Source organism: Anthonomus grandis, chromosome 1 (genome assembly GCF_022605725.1).
Source record: "Anthonomus grandis grandis chromosome 1, icAntGran1.3, whole genome shotgun sequence".
Taxonomy (NCBI): Eukaryota; Metazoa; Arthropoda; class Insecta; order Coleoptera; family Curculionidae; genus Anthonomus; species Anthonomus grandis.
The window spans coordinates 11,982,354-11,989,515 of NC_065546.1; positions in this window are offsets into that span (position 1 = coordinate 11,982,354).

The window sequence follows — 7,162 nt, forward strand, 5'->3', positions numbered from 1 at the left end:
ATACAAACTATGTATCTAAATAAGAACATATAAATTGTTAGATTTTAATTAGGTGCTATCTATTTAGTTTAGATTTGAAATATAAAGGGTCTAATGAATAAAAATAAAGCAATTACTTTTGCTTAAAATATGAAAGCAAAACCACAAGACTTGAAGAAGTATATTTTTGTGTGTTAATGAGACAGAATATATAGGAATATACAAATTATTACATCGATTGGACATGTTACCTATCTACAGACAATATTACCAAACTTAAGGAGTTTATATGAACACCACTGTTAAATGTAAGAAAAAGCTGTAAGAAATCATTCAATATTTTATTAGGTCTATTTTATATAAAAAAAAATAAAAGAGATGATACCTAGTATTCATGACAAAAAGATTAAATTCAATAGTACCTATCATAACTAAAATAGCCCTAGAGGAAAATATTGATGACATGTTTTTTGAAGATATGATGGATACTTCTAACATAGAAGTGATCACAAATGAAAATAACAGTAAAGAAAAAGATGACACACTTACGTTTTTTCAATAAGATATGGTTCCAAATATGCCTTCATCATCTTCACATCCAGATGATCTACTTAAGAGAAAAGAAGTTGCAGTAGAACAATTAAGTCAACATTTTTTAAATCTCGTACACATGGTTAAAAGAGACTCGACTCCTGAAGCAACAAATATGGTGGTGAAAGTGAACAAAACATTAGAAAAAATAAAAACCTCATAGGAGCTGCTGAATCTCTTTAGTAGAATGAAGAATATTTGTCGTGGAAAAATAATTAAAGTACAGCCTACGTTCACGATTGCAACGACCTGGAATGACATCTGGATCAAAAAGAATTGAAAGACCAGCAAAAAATAAATAAATCATCCGAAGACGTGCGGTTCCAAGGTCACTAAATCAGCTGTTGACTGCAATCGCCAAAACGCCAAATCTCATTAAAAAGTTGATTTTAGGCTAATTAACTATAATAAAATACTAATTTAGATACTAATACAACGTATTAGATAATAAAGTTAGGATAATAACATAAAGTTTGGTAGACTGAGATATTTTATTTTACGTTGAGTACCTGTGTTTATTAAAATTAATCTAATAAAATAATGTCTTATAGTCGTATCCTTACTTGGTACACCTTCTAATTCTAAACAGTTTGCTAACTTTTCTGAAATTGCAAAAAAATTTAAAACTTCAGAATACTTAACGTAGTCAAGCTTAACCACTGAAGGAGTTTTTAATTTATATGAATTGCAGAATAATATAAATCAACTTTTGCACCATTAGTATTTTGTGGTTCAATGTGTGGCTATGTTGAGCATTTTTACCAACATAAGAGCATTTTTTCGCTATTTTAGAATAGTTTACCCCACCGTATTATCCATACAACCAGATTAATGATAAAAAATATAAATCTGTACATTCTGAAGCGAAACCTATATTTTAAAATTAAACCAAATTTAGGAATGGACTAAAGAAAATACGTTGTACGCGTACGTATTTATGTACCTTTAAAAGCTCACAAGCCACTATTAAAATTTTTAGAGTACAACACACCTCCACAGCATTAGGTATTTGTTTTCAAATTTTCCAGTCACATCATATTCATTAAATATTTAAACATCCTATATCTTGTATACCGAAATATCCATAAAAAATAATTAATTATTTACTAATTATTTTGTATATATTAATTGTAATTATTTAAATTAATAAATAATTACACAATAATTAAATGTGTTACTACCAATTTTACAGCACTAAATCATATAAAAACCTTTCTCTTTCTAATGCTCTGTAGCGTAGTATAGTATGTAGTGATAAATAAGCGCATTTCTCAACTACATATTATACTGCGGTGCAGAACCGCGGAGTTCTAGGGTGCTCTGTGCTGTAGTATAGTATGTAAATACGCTGGATACGCGGTCCGGTAAGATTGCCGGCAAGGTCTCCTGATTTGAATGTTTTATCAAAGTCTATATATTTCAACTAGAAATTAAATTTATAGACTTTGGTTTTAGAAAAATTTTATAACAACGCTAAAAAATCGGGCTTATGCGAGGGGGGACTTTCAAAATATAGAGGAAATGCGGTTAGCATTTAACGGGTTAAGTATACAGACGAGAAAAAAAATCGCGCGGTGCTTATTATTCGTAAAAGAGTGCAATCGTTGCTAAATTTATTATTTATTTACCCAGGCGAGTAAAGCCGGGTTTGAAATAAAATTTCCCTAGTTTTTTTAAGTAAATGGATTAATTTAGTTTTTTTTACATAATAACAGGTGTTTCGAAAATCACAAGGGTGTAATTTAAAGCAATCTATATGCACTACTAGGATATTGCATTGCTAGTGTTTCTGTCTATCTTGTATTTATAAAGTGTAACATTTTTAACAGTTTAAATATTGTCTTGTTTGTTTATGCACAGCCTAATGCAGCAATTTTAGTTTTTTTTCCCAAAAATTTAGGTTTTGTAAAATAAACAATATTATTAAAAAGGGAATTTTGCAAAGGTTTTAAGAATGCAAAAACCAAATAGGCCGCCCGTAAGAAAGTAAAGTTGATGATGGTTTCCAAAAGACGTAACGTCGTATTAAAAATCTAAAAACACCATTACGTAGCACGAAAAAAGTGGTAATGCAAAAGTGCAATTTTTTGAAAGTTTTGTATTTTTTCGAAACCATTCGGATTTTTTTATTTTTTTAACCATCTTCGTATCTCTTATAGTTGCCTATATGTTGAGGGTTGAATTTGGGATACCCTGTATATACAATAGATGTTTACATACTTTCTCCTCAAATAAATATTCTAGGTACACATAGGTACTTATTGTTTTTATTCTAAGCTAGACAGGGAACTCAAATTAATCAATAAGTATCCAGTACGCCGAAGGTTAGGATACCAATTTTCAGTACCTACGCCACTGGATAATTTAAGTAGTTTTAATCAGTATTTAGAAATGAATCATAGAGATCAGTTTTCCATGAGTCTCCTTTTTTATCGTGCTGCCGCCTATTAAACTCAAATACCTACGACTCCACTACAAGTATGGACTCACTTTTTTTTTTCACTATTAAATACCATTTGTTACCTGCAACTTTGTATAATAAAAATCTAATAATATGAAATGAAACTATTTGCTTTTTTCTCCCACCCTTTGAATTTTTATATACTACAATATTGGTTTACATAAATAAGGTGATAAAATAACAAAATAGAAAAATTAAACGGCAACGTTTAAACAAGGAACGATTTAAAATATATGGATCTTTTTGTCACACTAAATATAAATATTAATTGTGAAATTGTTTCCCTTTTATTCTGCATACTAAAATCCAAAGGATTTCCCATACAAGAACCAAGGAAGCTAGTTTAACTAAGCAAAAAAATTAAAAAACCGCAATGAATAACATTGATGTTAATATTCTTATAATAATATTACTATTATAGTCCAGGAGTTTTTTTTAATTTTCTTAATTGCATACGGCAATGTACACTATACTTAAGTAAAGATTACAAGTTCCAATAATATTTTAAAGCTCGGTCTAATGGTTAGAAGTTGAATCTTCTTCTACAGGGCGTTATTTAAGTACGTGGCCAAACTCCAGGGGGTGATTCTATGAGTAATTTCAAGATGAAAAGTTCACATAAACATAGGTCTAGAAATGCGAAATAAGCTTTCAGACGATTTGGTTTAAATTAAAAAAAACCTATTTTTGAATCTACCGTTAAACCTTTATTTCTATTAAAAAAAAATTAACAATAAATAGCACCAGACTTGTAATAGTTGCTGAAAATGCCCTCCTTCAACCTCAACGCAAACATTAGCTCGTCTTAGCATTGATTGCCGAACTCGTTGAAATATTCCTGACGTATGTCTGATCACATGAATCCCGTATCCGTTGGGTTAATTCTTCTTCAGTGTTGACTGGAGTTTTGTAAACGAGGGACTTTAAATGCCCCCAAAGCAAAAAATCTAACGGATTTAAATCCGGTGACCTGGATAACATCCAGGTCACAAAAGATAGCCACCAGGTACAAAGTGATTTACTACGATTTTACTAATAATTTAAGAAATTTAAGATATGTATTTATTGATGTATCCGGAGTGATAGCAACTTCACCATTTTTTATTTAAAACTTTGGATAAAAATCTTGGCATGATTGATTTTTTTAATAAGTCTAAAAGTAAATATGGAGATAGGACAGATGACAAAACTAATGAAAACTTAGTAAGTTATGGATTAGCAATTTTTATACGAATATGAAAAACGCTGCATGAAAAATAATAAATGTATTTTAAACTTTAAAATCCATTTAAACTTCATTTAGCTTAAAAACTGCATCCTGATGATGCTAAAAGACGTGTATTTTTTTGTAACTGGCTAACGTAAAAAATTACTGATTACCTCGATTTTCTTGAGATGTGATATGAACCGATGAAATTACAATTACAAAATGTGATACTTTTAACAGAACTAAAAAAAGCATTTATTTGAAGCCAAAATAATCCTCGACAAATTCGGGTACAAGTGCGGTTTAGCCTAAATGGGCACGTATTTATAAAAATCTAATTTTGGGTCCTTAAGTATTTTATTAATTAAACACTTAACGGAGATTCTTGTTATCAGTATTTAAGATCCGATTTTGAAGACTATTTGAATAACATGATTCCTTGGGAAAATTACTTTAAAGTTGTATACAATAATATATACTATAAAGTTGTATACAACAATACACAATTCAAATTTTGAAATTATCTTACAGAAATGCTTGGTGACAGGTGAATTGGATATAATGGTCCGGTAGCGTATTTACATACTATACTACAGCACAGAGCACCATAGAACTCGGCGGCTCTGCACCGCAGTATAATATGTAATTGAGAAATGCGCTTATTTATCACTACATACTTTACTACGCTACAGAGCATTAGAAAGAAAAATGTTTTTCGTGTAAAAATTATGTGATTTGTTTGGTGCTGTAAAATTGGTAGTAACAGAGTGAATAAATGTGTTATGATTATTATTGGTTTTTGTTTAATTTTTGTTGTTGATTTTAATATACAAGATGAGGCGTGTTAAAATATTTAATGAATACAATGCTACTTTAAAATTAAAAAACAATGTTGTCAAGGTGTGTCGTATTTTGGGTTTTAGAATTTTGATAGTGCTTTGTTTCTAAGCTAGGTTTTTTATTTTAATGTATATGAATACAAACTATGTATCTAAATAAGAACATATAAATTGTTAGATTTTAATTAGGTGCTATCTATTTAGTTTAGATTTGAAATTTAAAGGGTCTAATGAATAAAAATAAAGCAATTACTTTTGCTTAAAATATGAAAGCAAAACCTCAAGACTTAAAGAAGTATATTTTTGTGTGTTAATGAGACAGAATATATAGGAATATACAAATTATTATTTATTTTCTTTTTATTTTACTCATCTACCTAATATTATCCACCATAGATTGGACATGTTACCTATCTATAGACAATATTACCAAACTTAAGGAGTTTATATGAACACCACTGTTAGATGTAAGAAAAAGCTTTAAGAAATCATTCAATATTTTATTAGGTCTATTTTATATAAAAAAAAATAAAAGAGATGATACCTAGTATTCATGACAAAAAGATTAAATTCAATAGTACCTATCATAACTAAAATAGCCTTAGAGGAAAATATTGATGACATGTTTTTTGAAGATATGATGGATACTTCTAACATAGAAGTGATCACAAATGAAAATAACAGTAAAGAAAAAGATGACACACTTACGTTTTTTTAATAAGATATGGTTCCAAATATGCCTTCATCATCTTCACATCCAGATGATCTACTTAAGAGAAAGGAAGTTGCAGTAGAACAATTAAGTCAACATTTTTTAAATCTCGTACACATGGTTAAAAGAGACTCGACTCCTGAAGCAACAAATATGGTGGTGAAAGTGAACAAAACATTAGAAAAAATAAAAACCTCATAGGAGCTGCTGAATCTCTTTAGTAGAATGAAGAATATTTGTCGTGGAAAAATATTTAAAGTACAGCCTACGTCCATAAGTAGAAGATTGCAAAGACCTGGAATGACATCTGGATCAAAAAGAATTGAAAGACCAGCAAAAATAAATAAATCATCCGAAGACGTGCGGTTCCAAGGTCACTGAATCAAGCTGTTGACTGCAATCGCCAAATCTCATTAAAAAATTGATTTTAGGCTAATTAACTATAATAAAATACTAATTTAGATACTAATACAACTTATTAGATAATAAAGTTAGGATAATAACATAAAGTTTGGTAGACTGAGATATTTTATTTTACGTTGAGTACCTGTGTTTATTAAAATTAATCTAATAAAATAATGTCTTATAGTCGTATCCTTACTTGGTACACCTTCTAATTCTAAACAGTTTGCTAACTTTTCTGAAATTGCAAAAAAATTTAAAACTTCAGAAGAATACTTAACGTAGTCAAGCTTAACCACTGAAGGAGTTTTTAATTTATATGAATTGCAGAATAATATAAATTAACTTTTGCACCATTAGTATTTTGTGGTTCCATGTGTGGCTATGTTGAGCATTTTTACCAACATAAGAGCATTTTTTCGCTATTTTAGAAAAGTTTACCCCACCGTATTATCCATACAACCAGATTAATGATAAAAAATATAAATCTGTACATTCTGAAGCGAAACCTATATTTTAAAATTAAACCAAATTTAGGAATGGACTAAAGAAATTACGTTGTACGCGTACGTATTTATGTACCTTTAAAAGCCCACAAGCCACTATTAAAATTTTTAGAGTACAACACACCTTCACAGCATTAGGTATTTGTTTTCAAATTTTCCAGTCACATCATATTCATTAAATATTTAAACATCCTTTATCTTGTATACCGAAATATCCAGAAAAAATAAGTAATGATTATTTACTAATTATTTTGTATATATTAATTGTAATTATTTAAATTAATAAATAATTACACAATAATTAAATGTGTTACTACCAATTTTACAGCACTAAATCATCTAAAAACCTTTCTCTTTCTAATGCTCTGTAGCGTAGTATAGTATGTAGTGATAAATAAGCGCATTTCTCAACTACATATTATACTGCGGTGCAGAACCGCGGAGTTCTAGGGTGCTCTGTGCTGT